Source organism: Salmo trutta, chromosome 20 (assembly GCF_901001165.1).
Source record: "Salmo trutta chromosome 20, fSalTru1.1, whole genome shotgun sequence".
Classification (NCBI taxonomy): Eukaryota; Metazoa; Chordata; class Actinopteri; order Salmoniformes; family Salmonidae; genus Salmo; species Salmo trutta.
This window is the reverse complement of record NC_042976.1, coordinates 20,193,086-20,209,968: the sequence shown is the minus strand read 5'-3', so window position 1 is coordinate 20,209,968 and position 16,883 is coordinate 20,193,086. Positions and strand designations below refer to the sequence as shown.

Here is a 16,883-nt window from a genome sequence, read left to right as displayed (position 1 = left end):
TTTCCCACCCCACTGAGACAGGTAGAACATTTTTCTCTCTGTAAGCCACTTAGCATCCCATGTACAGTCTATTACAGTGTATTGCATTGGAGGCTATGGAAGGGGTGGAGAACTAAGTGCTGCTGGGTATGTACGATACAGTGCCCCTCCAAAACTAAACATATTTGGTTCGTAGAGACCCTACTGACTATTTTCCACCCCACTTTAGCTGATACAAGTACAACAGTTATCTCTATAGCCCAATATTCACACCATACCAGTACATACCTTGTCTTTGTTCATTATTGGTCTTAATACACTTTAATCTTTTTTAAACCATATTTTGATTTGTTTTCATACATCTTTTATTGTATTTTCTTGTTGGCATAATAAAAGTGGCCATAGAGTCAAATTCAATATCATTTGAATGAGTTATCCATATTGCAATGTTTTGAAATGCGGGCTTTTATTTTGAAAGTTTTCTTATTACCATATGAAATAACGTCATTGTTTGTGCTGCTGGCAGAATACTACTCCGCTCCTCGCTGTCAAATATTTGGAGCGCGAGTCAGTGGAGAAGGCATTTGGAATAACCGGCCGGCAAGCAGCAAGAACAGAACGGAGACCGTTTTACTTTCCTGACACCCAAGCCTAACCACAGGTAAGTCAATAAACTGCAAGACGTGATTCATTATGAAATGCATTCGATCGGATTTCCTTGTATTTTACAACGAAAATGTGCAAGGTAAATAGATGGAGTCAATGGGAAGTTTAATATTTCTATTTCCACTAATACGGCAACCAGTAAAAAAATGTTTCTTCACTTTTCACTAAAAGAATATATAAGGGACATTTTGCTTTAATTTACGCTAAGATTAGTCTAGTTTTGGAATCTATTTTCTTAGGTAAAAGTTATCTGGACGTTTTAGATTGCAATAAAATCGTTTCTTTATTCTTTGTCATTAGAATTTGAAAGCGCGCTTGTCGGCTCTGTGATATGCGACCAAGTTATGTTAACTGAGCATCGTAGTGCATAGTTTATATTCTGCGGACCTGTAATACACGTGTTATTAAACCAGTAGAGGTTATTTCTTACATTTGTCTCGGCTCTTGCACACGTGCCACCTGTTAGGAAATACATCGATGGCTTCGTGTCAAGTATATCATTTCCTTGGTGGCTAAATAGGACATGCATTTATTCCAAAAAAGAAGGAAATCAAATAAAAATAAATCTCTCCATCTAATTATTAAGTTTTAGTTTCTACAGCTACAGTGACCGTTTGGCGCAGGTCAGTCCACCTTGATTGTAGGCAATGCGTGAGATAGAAGACTGTCTGCGAAGACTGATAGGCTAACGGTTTCGTTTTGTGTAGCCTAGTGATAATGTTGTCAATCAATGGGCTACATTCCTTTATACAAATCCATTATTCCGACGTAAGGTCATGGGTTTTGTTGTCTGTTAGGCTATGTGTTTTGCTTCAGTGGAAGAACTGTTTTGCCTACAGTGCCCAGAATGCTGTTTGAAAATGTTAGAATAAGTGGATGAGACTGCAGCAATCACCAATAGCTATATTCACTTTTATAACCTTGTTTGACATTGACAAATCATTTTCTATACACGTTTTATTGCAGGATAGAATGAAAAAAAAGTGATTTAGTTCTGTCCTTGAGCAGTTCTTGTCTAATGATGTTCTGTATTATGTCATTCTGAAATATGTTTCATGTTTTGTGTGGACCCCAGGAAGAGTAGCTGCTGCTTTTGCAACAGCTAATGGGGATCCTAATAAAATACCAAAATACCAAGTCACAACCATTTTTTATATACCGTTTATGGAGTATCTGTGGGTGCGTGTATGTGTGTGTGTTTTTATGTGTATGTGTGCTTGTGTATGCCTGTGTGTGTGGTGTGTATTTTGCATTGACATACTGATTAGGACCTGATCTATCTGTGGCCTGGTGACCTGGCATGTTCTGAGCGTGTTGTTCTGCCACCTGTCTGCCCGGCTGCCAACCATCACTCTTGGCAGGCAGGTTGAGGAGGAGCACATTGTTTTGTCATGGTTGCTTATTGACGACACCAATGGAGTACAGAGAGATTTTATTGAGTGGGTGGGGCAATGAAAGGTGTGTGTGTGTGTGTGCCTGCGTGCGTGCGTGTGTGTGGGGAGACAGAGAGAGACAGAGAGAGGGAATGGTTGTTTTCATTGTAACAAAATGGACTGGCTTTATTCAGTTGCAAACTATCATGCCAATCTCATGGATTGACACTCCTTGTATCTATAACTCCTATTATCCCCAGCACCATTCCTCAATTCCAAATCAAGTGGTGCGGGGCTGTCGTTGGGCTGAAACACAAACTCAGGATTGGGGCTTTAATCGCCATCTATAATAAAGTCAACAGCTATTATTACTGCACACTTTGCTACTGTGCAAACTCTTAGGATAGGATAGGCATATGTGATCCCTGTCCCTATCCCTGTCCCTGTCCCTATCCCTGTCCCTGTCCCTGTCCCTGTCCCTATCCCTGTCCCTGTCCCTATCCCTGCCCCTGTCCCTATCCCTGTCCCTGTCCCTATCCCTGTCCCTGTCCCTATCCCTGTCCCTATCCCTGTCCCTATCCCTGTCCCTGTCCCTGTCCCTGTCCCTGTCCCTGTCCCTATCCCTATCCCTGTCCCTATCCCTATCCCTGTCCCTATCCCTGTCCCTATCCCTGTCCCTATCCCTGTCCCTGTCCCTATCCCTGTCCCTATCCCTGTCCATATCCCTGTCCCTATCCCTATCCCTGTCCCTGTTGTTTGACTGCTGCTGCTGTGCAGTGAGATGAGATGGCTTTGACTGGCAGACCTGGGTGAAAATTATAGTTGAAATCTTTCAAATGCTTTTTAGCGTTTGCTTTTAGTGCACTATATAGGGAATAGGGTGCAGACTGTAATTAGTCCCATTCTGTCTGGTATGATTTATAGAGCCTCCCTCTCAGTGTGAAGGTGATCTATAAGATACTGAAAAACAGTTGGATCCCAAATGGAACCCTATTCCCTATATCAGGCCTGGGCAATTCCAGTCCTCGGGGGTAACACTTTTCCCCCATCCCTAGCAAACACACCTGATTTAAACTAATTGCATTTTTAACTGAAGATCATGATTAGTTGATTGTTGGAGTCAGGTGTGTTAGCTGGGGCTGGGAAAAAGTGTGACACCAATCAGGGCCCTGAGGACTGGAGTTGTCCAGGCCTGCCCGGACGGGAGTTGTCCAGGCCTGCCCTATATAGTGCACTACTTTTTTACCAGAGCCTTATGGGACACAGCACTGTATATCCTCTTCAGCCCTCCACCTGTTCTCTCCTGTAGCTGTGGTTGTAATCATTCTCAGTGTATTGGAAGCAATGAGATTGACACTGTTGACAATGATATGATGAGCCTTGTCTAGGAGCACAAAACTACTGTTTCACACCCACTTTCTAGGTATGATATGTATGAGTGATGCTGACTCTAATCAATGCATTTGGTACATTACAAACAGTACATTACTTCCATGAGCTAACTGTTAGATGTTTTCTGGTCAAGGTTACATAATTATACAAACTGTTGACGAAGTATATGAATTGTTGGTTGGTTTGAATATAAAATATGTTTACACACACACCTCTCTCTCTATCTCTCTCACTCTCTTTTTTCTTTCCATCTGTGAATGCAGCAAATATATTCACATTTCATATTTAGGCCTATTTTTACTCCTGGTGAAGCTGAGCCCAGGGGCTGCCTCTCGTAAAGTGGTCAGGAATGGGGCAGAAACCAATACATTGCCACCCCGCCTCTACAGCACGTCTCTACGGAGTTTAACAAATGATAACCAGGAGACTGAGTCTGCATCCCAAATGGCACCCCATTCCCTATCTAATATATACCTATATAGTGAATAGGGTGCCAATTGGGATATAGCCTAGGATGGAGGGATGGAGAGAAAGATGGAGGGAAGGTCAGCTGGTCTAAGTAATTACACTTAACAAAAATATAAATGCAGCATGTAAAGTGTTGGTCCCATGTTTTATGAGCTGAAATTAAAGATCCCAGAAATGTTCCATACTCACAAAAAGCTTATTTTTCTCAAATGTTGTGCACACATGTTTTTTTACATCTCTGTTAGTGAGTATTTCGCCTCTGGCAAGATAATCCATCCACCTGACAGGTGTGGCATATCAAGAAGCTGGTTAAACATCATGATCATTATAAAGGTGCACTCTAGATCACTCTAAAATGTGCAGTTTTGTCACACAACCCAATGCCACAGCGGTTCACTGATGTTATCGTTGTAAACAGAGTGCCCCATGGTGATGGTGGAGTATGGTATGGGCAGGCATAAGCTATGGTCAACTAACACAATTACATTTTATCGATGGCAATTTGAATGCACAGAAATACAATGACAGATCCTGAGGCCCATTGTGAGGCCCATTTCTTTTAAGGTATCTGTAACTAACAGATGCATATCTGTATTCCCAGTCATGTGAACTACATAGATTAGGGCCTAATTATGTGACTTCAATTGACTGATTTCCTCATATAAACTGTAACTCTGTTAAAATCTTTAAAATTGTTGCATGTTGCATTTATATTTTTGTTCAGTATAGCAGGATGGAGGGAAGGACAAGGCTGGAAGGTAGAGGAAAAGAAGAGAAGAAAGAAGTAGAGTTCTTCTTTCTTTCTAAAGGGGTAATGAATCATACAGTGTCGTTCCTGACAGGACTAGGGCGTTAGGTCCTATTTCAGGAGAAACAGAAAGTGAAAAGGAACACTGTCTGCCTGAGAACATCCAATAAAGATTTGATGTGTGAAATCCATGCTACATACTTTGATATGCCATTTAGCTGATGCTTTTATCCCAAGCAACTTACAGTACCACAGGTGCATATATATTTTATATGTGACCCCAGAGGGAATTGAACCCATAACCCTGGTGTTGCTAGGAGCTTGCTCTTATTAACTGAACCACACAGTATTACACATAACTTTTTATTTTCTTCTTGCATGTTTGTTTTCGTTACTACTTCCATTTCACCTCTGACTTAAACAGCTTATTTCACCCTACGGTTCTTTCTTTCAAATGGCCTTTTAATTGCTCCCCTGCCTCTGGTCTTGTCAGGTTGTCTCATTGGCCACAATACTGTGTGGTTCACTGGCATGACATCCTCTAACTAAGCTCTCTTTATGCATGTCTTATTTCTCTGTTGTTTGTTTGTCTCTTTCTCAAAATGCTAATGCTAACCCCTGACCCAGCATGGCACAGCTAGTACACTGCCACGGGCTGGCAGGATATATGCTCATTTGGACATTTTCTTCTTGTCAGGAATTAAAGTTCATATTCTACAGCTTCTAATCTAAAACATTAAGATGTGTACTCATTGCAAAGGCAATACAGATCGTCAGGGGATGTAACTTTGCGTTTCAGTACATGACGTCTAATTTATGTGTCATGAGTTTCTTGACTCTACACTATTATGGAACGATATGCAATACCTCAAATATGGTCACGCTACCAGTAGAATGAACACATAGTAAAAACAGCACAGCAGGAAGCAGAAAAGATGAGGGCCTGTCTCAGAGTAGGAGTGTTGATGTACAGTATAGAATCAGGTCCCCACTCTTATTCATTATGATTTAAAAGACAAAACTGATCCTAGATTAGCACCCCCTACTCTGAGACTCATTGTGAATACAGGTCTAGGAGGCAAGGCCGTAACATAACAAGCATCTACTGAGACATGCCAGAACCACTAACAGCACATGCAGTGCATTCGGAAAGCATTCAGACCCCTTCACTTCTTCCACATTTTGTTACGTTACAGCCTTATTCTAAAATTGATGTTTTTTTACCTCATCAATCTACACACAATACCCCATAATGACAAAGCAAAAACAGGTTTTTGAAATGTTGGCACATTTATTAAAAATAAAAAACTGAAATATCACATTGACTTAAGTATTCAGACCCTTAATCAGTACTTTGTTGAAGCACATGGCAGCGATTACAGCCTCAAGTCTTCTTGGGTATGACGCTACAAGCTTGGCACACCTGTATTTGGGGAGTTTCTCCCATTTTTCTCTGCAGATCCTCTCAGGTTTTGTCAGGTTGGATGGGTAGAGCCGCTGCACATATATTTTCAGGTCTCTCCAGAGATGTTCAATCGGGTTCAAGTCCGGGCTCTGGCTGGGCCACTCAAGGACATTCATAGAATTGTCCAGAAGTCACTCCTGCATTGTCTTGGCTGTGTGCTTCGGGTCATTGTCCTGTTGGAAGGGGAACCTTCACCCCAGTCTGAGGTCCTGAGCGCTCTGGAGCAGGTTTTCATCAAGGATCTATCTGTACTTTGCTCCATTCATCTTTCTCCTGACTAGTCTCCTAGTCCCTGCCTCTGAAAAACATTGCCGCAGCATGATGCTGCCACCACCATGCTTCACTGTAGGCATGGTGCCAAGTTTCCTCAAGACGTGACACTTGGCATTCAGGCTAAAGAGTTCAATCTTGGTTTCATCAGACCAGAGAATCTTGTTTCTCATGGTCTGAGAGCCCTTTAGGTGACTTTTGGCAAACTCCAAGCGGGCTGTCATGTGCCTTTTTACTGTCCATCTGGCCACTCTATCATAAAGGCCTGATGGGTGGAGTGCTGCAGAGATGGTTGTCCAGTCCTTCTGGAAGGTTCTCCCATCTCCACAGAGGAACTCTGGTGCTTTGTCAGAGTGACCATCGGGTTCTTGGTCACCTCCCTGACCAAGGCACTTCTCCCCCGATTGCTCAGTTTGGCCGGGTGGCCAGCTCTAGGAAGAGTCTTGGTGGTTCCACACTTCTTCCATTTAAGAACGATGGAGGCCATTGTGTTCTTGGGGACCTTCAATGCTGCAGAAATGTTTTGGTACCATTTCCCAGATCAGTGCTTCGACACAATTCTGTCTCAGAGCTCTACGGACAATTCCTTCACCCTCATGGCTTGGTTTTTGCTCTGACATGCACTGTCAACTGTGGGACCTTATATAGACAGGTGGGTGCCTTTCCAAATCATGTCCAATAAATTGAATTTACCACAGGTGGACTCCAATCAAGTTGTAGAAACATCTCAAGGATGATCAATGGAAACAAGTTGCACCTGAGCTCAATTTTGAGTCTCATAGCAAAGGGTCTGAATACTTATGTAAATAAGGTATTTCAGTTTTTTGTGTTTTATAAATTTGCTAATATTTCTAAGACCTTTTTCACTTTGTTATTATTGGCTATTGTGTGTAGATTGATGCAGAATTTTACTTATTTAATCCATTTTAGAATAAGGCTGTAACGTAATAAAATTTGGGAAAAAGTCAAGGGGTCTGAATACTTTACGAATGCACTGTATCCTGGATGAGAAGTTAAAATAAGCTGTATTTTGAAAAATAGACCCGTACCCATTTTGCTTTCTCTCTCTGAGTGGGTGCTACATTGCTACTGTAGCCACTGACTGAACAGACGCAGTCTGTAACATCCTCTTGTTCCCAAGGCTGTAATGTGGAGCCAGAGTGTGGTCCCTGCCAGACACTGGTCTGTATGTCCAAGTAAAACTGGGTTCATATACTGCTTGGAATAATTTCAAATACTTAAGCTGGTGTTTGATTGATCTTGCCTGGTGCATTGAAACCAATAGAATATTGCAAAAGTGCAAATCCCACCCACCTGGCACTCTTGGCAGGCCAAGCAGACGCTCAGTACCAGAACTTTCATTAAACCACAGGTTAAGAAAAAGCCTGTCAACTACACACACAGCCAGAGCTGGATACTGATCCAATCAGGAGTGTGTTTCTAACTTCAAAATGCAACAGCTGATACATTTTCAGTTTTACATGTATTTATTTATCACAGGAGTTTTAGTATGCAAACGTCAAGAGCCATGCGTCCTCCGAAACACAACCCTGCCAAGCCGCACTGCTTCTTGACACACGGCTTGCTTAACCCGGAAGCCAGCCACACCAATGTGTCGGAGGAAACACTGTACAACTGACGACTGGAGTCAGCTTGCATGCACCCGGCCCGCCACAGGAGTCGCTAGAGCGCGATGGGACAAAGAGATCCCGGCCAGCCAAACCCTCCCCTAACCCAGACGACGCTTGACCAATTGTGCGCAGCCTCATGGGTCTCCCGGTCAAAATGTACATCAAAACTAGACGTTAAACTGATGTTAGTGCCCAGTGGGCTATAACCTCAGTTGAACCTTTGTATTATTTGATTAACTTTACCACCTTTTCCTCTGTTGATATCTTTTTCTGGTTCCTGATATCTTTTTCTGGTCCTTTTACTATCTCCAGGGTTCTAGACGAGAGACTGACATACTATTCCTCAACCTACTAACTGTCAATGTGGTTTACAGGGAAAACAGCTTTTCTTGTGGGTTCTGAGTTGAGTGAATCCTTTAGTGTTTTAGCTTACTCATGCAGGAGTGAACCTGGTTAAATATATATGTGTTTTAATTATTCAGGGAATTCTTGACATCAGAGTTTCAGTGAGATGATCTGTTGAATCTTAGTTACCACTGACAATGATGCGGTTGTATTTTTTTTACATTTGATTTTTGAACTTCAGAAGGTACTTAATCACTTTTCACCTCAATTCAAATTGCCCACAGACAGTTGTGACTGTACTGCCACACCTTGATTCAAAGCAGACATGCTGCCTGACACTGACTGGGAAAATAATAACTCATGTCATCTTTTTCTCTCACATTTGAGTCCTTAATCACTTTTCCGCTCAATATTCCCTTAGTTGTTGTAGCATCAGCACCTTCTTTTCAATTAACATTACCCTAGTTGTTGTAGCATCAGCATCTTATTTTCAATTAACATTACCCTAGTTGTTGTAGCATCAGCACCTTCTTTTCAATTAACATTACCCTAGTTGTTGTAGCATCAGCACCTTCTTTTCAATTAACATTACCCTAGTTGTTGTAGCATCAGCACCTTCTTTTCAATTAACATTACCCTAGTTGTTGTAGCATCAGCACCTTCTTTTCAATTAACATTACCCTAGTTGTTGTAGCATCAGCACCTTCTTTTCAATTAACATTACCCTAGTTGTTGTAGCATCAGCATCTTATTTTCAATTAACATTACCCTAGTTGTTGTAGCATCAGCATCTTATTTTCAATTAACCTAGTTGTTGTAGCATCAGCGCCTTCTTTTCGTATGGATTTCAATAAAGAGTGATTGAGTCAAATCGGGTAAAAAAATGCAAAACATTGCAAGAATCAGTTTGAAGATTTTCACTCTATCAAACCTGTGAAAAATATGGGAGAAGTGAAAATCGGCAAGGAAGCAACATTAAGTTATGTGTAGAATGATTTGTATTGAGAGAGAGAGAGAGAGCGAGAGAGAGCGAGAGAGAGTGCGAGAGAGAGAGCGAGAGAGAGAGCGCAAGAGAGAGAGAGAGAGCAAGAGAGAGAGAAAGAGAGAGAGAGAGAGAGAATGGCTCAGTGACAGCTGGGAAACATTACAGCACCTCTAATCCTTTCAACACTGACACCACAGTGCCACGCAGGACACACACTCCGCTGACGTAATAGGAAACACACCACGTTAACCATATCCTGATACTGACCGAGAAACTGAGAGAGGGTCGGCTGCATTCAGTAGGCCAAACACTCACATTCACACGGACGTCTTATACAACCACTGCGAATAGAACATGTCCACGGTCAGTCCCTGACATCTGCACTGCTTTTGAACCGGGTCAATAGAAAAGGCCTTTTAATAGGAACATTAAATGGAGTGTAGCATACAAGTGTACCACAGAGGGTTTTAAATAGAGTTGAACATACTGTAGGTTGTGTCCCAAATGGCACCCTATTCCCTATATAGTGCAGAGGGCCCTGGTCAAAACTAGTGCACTATAAAGAGAATATGGTGCCATTTGGGATGTAGCCATAGTCCCATATGGCAGGTGGACCACAGAGGTTAGCACAGAGTTGAGTCCTCGTTCTACTTCCTCTAACTTGCCCTCCTTACTTTCCCGTCCCTCAGCCTCAGGTACGTGTTGCTGTCTGGGAGTAACATTACAAGGATCATGAATACTTCCATTAGCTGAAGTGCGCTGCTGTTAAATTATTTGTGATTCCACTAGATCAGTGGTTTCCAAACTTTGTATAGTCCCATACCCCTTCAAACATCCAACCTCCAGCTGCGTACCCCCTCTAGCACCAGTGTTAGCGGACTCTCAAATGTTGTTTTTTGCCATCATTGTAAGCCTGCCACACACACACTATACGATACATTTATTAAACATAAGAATGAGTGTGAGTTTTTGTCACAAGCTCTTATAGGACCAGGGCACAAATAATAATATAATAAAAATCAATAATTTTGCTCTTTATTTAGCCATCTTACATATAAAACCTTATTTGTTCATCAAAATTGGTGAATAACTCACCACAGGTTAATGAGAAGGGTGTGCTTGAAAGGATGCACATAACTCTGCAATGTTGGCTTGAATTGGAGAGTCTCAGTCTGAAATAATTTTCCACACACAGTCTGTGCTTGTATTTAGTTTTCATGCTAGTGAGGGCCGAGAATCCACTCTCACATAGGTACAGTAAGTGGTTGCAAAAAACTCTGAGCGCATCCCTACCCAGAAATCTGCCAGTGGCTTCTGATTAAATACAATTTTCACAGAACCGCTTGTTGCAATTTTGATGAGGCTCTCTTGTTCAGATTGGAGGCACGGCATGAAAGGGATAACGAATCCAGTTGTTTATTTCGGGGAAAGTACCTGCGTAATTGCACACCCAGCTCACTCAGGTGCTTCGCTATATCACATTTGACATTGTCCGTAAGCTTGAGTTAATTTGCACACAAAAATCATACAATGATGGAAAGACCTGTGTGTTGTCCTTGTTAATGCAGACAGAAAAGAGCTCCAACTTCTTGATCATAGCCTTACATTTGTCCCGCACATTGACTATAGTTGGGGAGAGTCCCTGTAATCCTAGATTCAGATCATTCAGGTAAGAAAAAACATCACCCAGATAGGCCAGTCGTGGGAGAAACTCATCATGCAAGTGATCAGACAAGTGAAAATGATGGTCAGTAAAGAAAACTTTAAGCTCGTCTCTCAATTCAAAAAGACGTGTCAGTACTTTGCCCCTTGATAACCAGCGGTACATGGTTGCTACCCATATCATTGCATAATGCAGAAAATACACGAGAGTTCAGGGGCCTTGCTTTAACAAAGTTAACCATTTTCACTGTACTGACCAAAACATCTTTCAAGCTGTCAGGAATTCCCTTGGCAGCAAGAGCCTCTCAGTGGATGCTGCAGTGTATCCAAGTGGCGTCGGGAGCAAATACTTGCACGCGCGTTACCACTCCACTATGTCTCCCTGTCATGGCTTTTGCTCCATCAGTACAGATACCAACACATCTTGACCACCAAAGTCCATTTGATGTCACAAAACTGTCCAGTACTTAAAAAATACCCTCTCATGTTGTTGTGGTTTACAGTGGTTTGCAGAAGAGGATGTCTTCCTTAATTGACCCCCGATAAACGTAACGGACAAATACCAGGAGCTGTGCCAGGCCCGCCACATCTGTTAACTCATCCAGCTGTAATGCATGTAATTCACTGGCTTATATGCGAAGCTGTAATTGTTTCAAAACATCTCCTGCCATGTCACTGATGCATCATGAAACAGTGCTGTTTGATTGAGACATTGTCTGTATAGTTTTTTTTGGCCTTTTCCCCCAGCATAGTCCCAGCCATATCCGCGGCAGCAGGAAGAATTAAGTCCTCCACAATAGTATGGGGCTTGACTGTCCTAGCCACTCGGTAGCTCACCATATAAGACACTTCTAGCCCCTTCTTATTAATGGTATCTGTTGCTTTTATACATGTCTTACTACTCGAAATGCGTCTTTATTCTCGCTCAAAAAACTCCCATGGCTTATTTTTCAAATTGTCATATTTCGTTTTCTAAACGTCTGCGCAAGACTGAAGGTTTCCCACGAGAGAGTAACGGTTAATGTGATTGGATATTAATTATTTGACTAAGCTACCTGTATTTGACATTGTGTTATTATTTCTCTGAACACTAGATGGTTTAATTTGATTTTTGTCAGTGAAATGAGGCTGCTCAGATGAGGGGAAAAAACTCACCAAAATGTATAGCCCCGTTGGAAAATATAAATGTACTGTTTGAAAATGGGAAGACATTTTTTATTTTTGTATTTTGTATTTATACAGTTGAAGTCAGAAGTTTACATACACTTTAGCCAAATACATTTAAACTCAGTTTTTCACAATTCATAACTTTTAATCCTAGTAAAAATGCCTTGTCTTATGTCAGTTAGGATCACCACTTTAGTTTAAGAATGTGAAATCTCAGAATAACACTAGAGAGAATGATTTATTTCAGCTTTTATATCTTTCATCACATTCCCAGTGGGTCAGAAGTTTACATACATTCAATTAGTATTTGGTAGCATTGCCTTTAAATTGTTTAACATGGGTCAAATGTTTCAGGTTGCCTTCCACAAGCTTCCCACAATAAGGTGGGTGAATATTGGCCCATTCCACCTGACAGAGCTGATGTAACCGAGTCAGGTTTGTAGGCCTCCTTGCTCGCACACGCTTTTTCAGTTCTGCCAACACATTTTCTATAGGATTGAGGTCAGGGCTTTGTGATGGTCTCTCCAATACCTTGACTTTGTTGTCCTTAAGCCATTTTGCCACAATTTGGGGTCATTGTCCATTTGCTTGGGGTCATTGTCCATTTGAAAGACTTATTTGCGACCAAGATTTAACTTCTTGACTGATGTCTTGAGATATTGCTTCAATATATCCACATAATTTTCTACCTCATGATGTCATCTATTTTGCGAAGTGCACAAGTCCCTCCTGCACCCCCACAACATGATGCTGCCACCCCCATGCTTCACGGTTGGGATGGTGTTCTTCAGCTTGCAAGTTTCCCCCTTTTTCCTCCAAACATAACAATGGTCATTATGGCCAAACAGTTCTATTTTTGTTTCATCAGATCAGAGGACATTTCTCCAAAAAGTACGATCTTTGTCCCCATGTGCAGTTGCAATCCGTAGTCTGGCTTTTTTTATGGTGGTTTTGGAGCAGTGGCTTCTTCCTTGCTGAGCGGCCTTCCAGGTTATGTCGATATAGGACTTATTTTACTGTGGATATAGATACTTTTGTACCTGTTTCAACCAGCATCTTCACAAGGTCCTTTGCTGTTGTTCTGGGATTGATTTTCACTTTTCGCACCAAAGTACGTTCATCTCCAGGAGACAGAACTCGTCTCCTTCCTGAGCGGTATGATGGCTGCGTGGTCCCATGGTGTATACTTGTTTGTACAGCTGAACGTGGCACATTAAGGCGTTTGGAAATTGCTCCCAAGGATGAACCAAACTTGTAGAGGTCTACAATTTTTTTCTGGGGTCTTGGCTGATTTCTTTTGATTTTCACATGATGTCAAACAAAGAGGCACTGAGTTTGAAGGTAGGCCTTCAAACACATCCAGAGGTAAACCTCCAATTGACTCAAATGATGTCAATTAGCTTATCACAAGCTTCTAAAGCCATGACATAATTTTCTGGAATTTTCCAAGCTGTTTAAAGGCACAGTCAACTTAGTGTATGTAAACTTCTGACCCAATGGAATTGTGATACAATTAATTATAAGTGAAATAATCTGTCTGTAAACAATTGTTGGAAAAATTACTTGTGTCATGCACAAAGTATATGTCCTAACCAACTTGCCAAAACTATAGTTTGTGAACAAGAAATTTGTGGAGAGATTTAAAAACAAATTTTAATGACCCCAACCTAAGTGTATGTAAACTTCCGACTTCAACTGTATATATAAGAAAAATGTGAATCACATTTTTATTTGGCGTACCCCAGTTTGGGAATACCTGCACTACATAAAAGAGAATTGTCGTAATTGTGACTGGTTCACGGCACCTTCCTCTTTCCACTGTTCATCATCATCCTCTCTGGACCTGACAGAAATCACATCGGTCTGATATCACTGCAGCCAGACTCTGAACATAATCTTTACTTCTGTTGTAGCCCTCTAGCCTGGAATATTTCATTTTATGTTTTACTCTAAATGTTACGATTGGAGTTTAATATTGTATGAGGCATTATTTTCCCTTTTTCAGTCTAGCTGTCTGCTTTGAATCAAAGTGCAACGTGTGACGGATGGGCAGCCACAGATGTTGTGGCTAGTACCCTATAGCTACAGTACATATTCCTACCTCATACCCCAGCTGACCTCGCACATCACAATCAGCTCTCTAGACACACCCTTTTGCCATGCAATACTACACAGATCTCACAGAACAACACTTGTAACCTGGCTGTTTTTTAGGGATAATCTGTCCAGTCAGTGAGGATACAAATCAGTTAAATTAGATGTAATCTGATTGCAGGAAGGTTCAAATTATAGCACAAATGGCCCGGCATGTAGGTTAACAGCCAGGCTTTGTAAAGGCTATCTGTGAGTTTATTGGTCCAGGCCAGATTAGGATTAGTCACCCAGAGATAATTGTGAAGTTAAATAATCCTAATACCGAATGCGTAATAGCAGTATGGATCAACATGTCCATTTCTAATGCATGGTTATGATATTGAAAATAATTTCCACCTCCATTCTGTCTTTCCCTCCATTTCGTGATGTAGTGATGCAGCTAGCGTGCTAGTAAATCGCCTGTGACCTGTGACCTGTGATCGTCTGTAATCCATTGGGTCTTTGTAGTACACAAAATATGAAGCGTAGGGTATTATATTATGTCACACAGCGTGAGTGATTGGTTGCCCCTCTTATGCCCCTCCTGTTACCATACTGAGGAAAATGCACATAGAGATAGATAATACACTGTTCTATTTTATTATATGACACAGCATGCCATTGGTATTTATGTGTGATAACTGATTATGTCAATTCCTGGTATTCTCCAACATGAATTTTCTATAATCCCGGAAGGATTTGATGTTTACCACAAATGTTTATTTTATTTTATCCACAATTTTTCTAGCATTTGCATTTGGTGGTGGTGTATGCATTAAATAGTTTGCTGTCTGTTTAATCTCCTGTAACTCTGTTAGTTCACTTTGCACACAGTGTTACTCCTGTTCATCTCTGCAAATAAATAGTGTCAGGACTCAGGAGAAGGCAGCACTTAAATAGTCTTCTTAACCTTCTGTTATTTTGCTGCTATCCCGGAGTTCTTGTCATCTTCTTAAAAGCCTTTGTAATTCTCAGTACGTTTGCTTGCCTCGCTTCCTCACACCTGTATTGTTGGTGGAAGCCGGCCAGTCCACAGCAAAAGGTCAACCCACATTCAGAAAAATGCTGGGTAAATAGTGGACAGAACACACATTGGGTTATTTTGACCCAGCCAGTTGGGTGACTTAGTCGGGTTGTTTTCTTTGAAGTCTGGAGGCGTGGCTTAGTAGGGCTTTGGCTTTCAGATAGTTATTTTTGGCCACCTGTGAGAGTAAATGTAATTCCTGTTCATCATGTTAAGTTTGGTCGATATAGCGTTTATACCCAATACCAGAGTATTTTGTAGTACCTTTATATATATATATATATATATATAAAAATATATACCTTTTTCATGATATCCAATTAATAGTTACAGTCTTGTCCCATTGCTGCAACTCCCCTACGGACTCGGGAGAGGCAAAGGTCAAGAGCCATGCGTCCTCCAAAACACAACCCTGCCAAGCCGCACTGCTTCTTGACTCACTGCTTGCTTAACCCGGAAGCTAGCTACACCATTGTGTTGGAGGAAACACCGTCCAGCTGGTGACTGAGGTCAGCTTGCAGGTGCCTGGCCCGCCACAAGGAGTCACTAGAGAGCAATGGGGCAAGGAAATTCTGTCCAGCTACTGTGATGCAGTACCTTAGACTGCTGTGCCACTTGGGAGACCCTGTACAATAATTTATCATTTGTTTAAATTTTTTTTATTGTATTTATTTATTTTTGTTAGTTTTTTGGGGGGGTGTGGGTGTGTGTGCTACACCACTGCTTATAATTATGTTAAGTATAGCTGTAAGAAATCTAAGATGTGTCAAATAAATTATATCCAGCTCAGGGCTCCAGCTATGCGTTTGGTTTGCTAACTTGCTATCAAGATCAAGCTTCTTGGTTACACCAGAGACATCCAATCCTCTCGTGGATCAAAATTCCTGTTGCATCAAAATAATACATTATTTGCTTCCCTTGTGTGCCATTTGGTAATACCGTATTCCCCGGTATGGTACAGAAACAGTATGACGTTATGAAAATCTGGATTCCACCCAACCCTAGTTTGTACACTGCTATTATTTAAACATTATAACAAAGTGATAACTATCCCAACATTGGGATATGCATAGGCACTTGAGGAACTCATACTCTTGTGTAAGCCTCATAAAACCTACAAAAGTGTCAGTGCTAAACCTTAACATGTGATGACAATACAAAAGAACATGAACCGGAATTACATTCACTATCACGGGTGGCCCAAAATAACTATTTGAAAGCAACACGGCTACTAAGCCACACCTCCAGTCTACTGATCAGACCCGGTGGGTCATCGATCAATAACCCAGCATCAATAACCCAACAATCCAACTAAGTGACTACACTGGCTGGGTCAAAAATAACCCAACATGTGTTCTGTCCAATATTTACCCAAATCGGGTAGTTAAAAAAAAACATGGATTGCAAACTTACAGTATTTTGCTTTAAAATGCACAGCACATGGCACACTCTCCTAGTGGCTTGTTCTTGGCCCTGATTATGTAGCTCTGGCGCATACTTCAGTAGTCTGTTCTCTATAGTAGTAGCAGTAGTGGTAGTATTAGTTGTAGTTACTGTATTATCCTAGATGGGAGA

The 16,883-nt window shown here is 41.4% G+C and overlaps 1 protein-coding gene across 1 annotated transcript in view; it reads left to right on the top strand.

Annotated features, from left to right (window-relative positions):
• The first annotated feature begins 568 nt into the window (after positions 1-568).
• Positions 569-16,883, top strand: part of znf385b (zinc finger protein 385B) — a 167,209-nt gene continuing 150,894 nt past the window's right edge. Inside the window, exon 1 of the mRNA XM_029702506.1 lies at positions 569-640. The gene's annotated coding sequence lies outside the window, so the exon portion shown is untranslated. The remainder of the gene's footprint in view (positions 641-16,883) is intronic.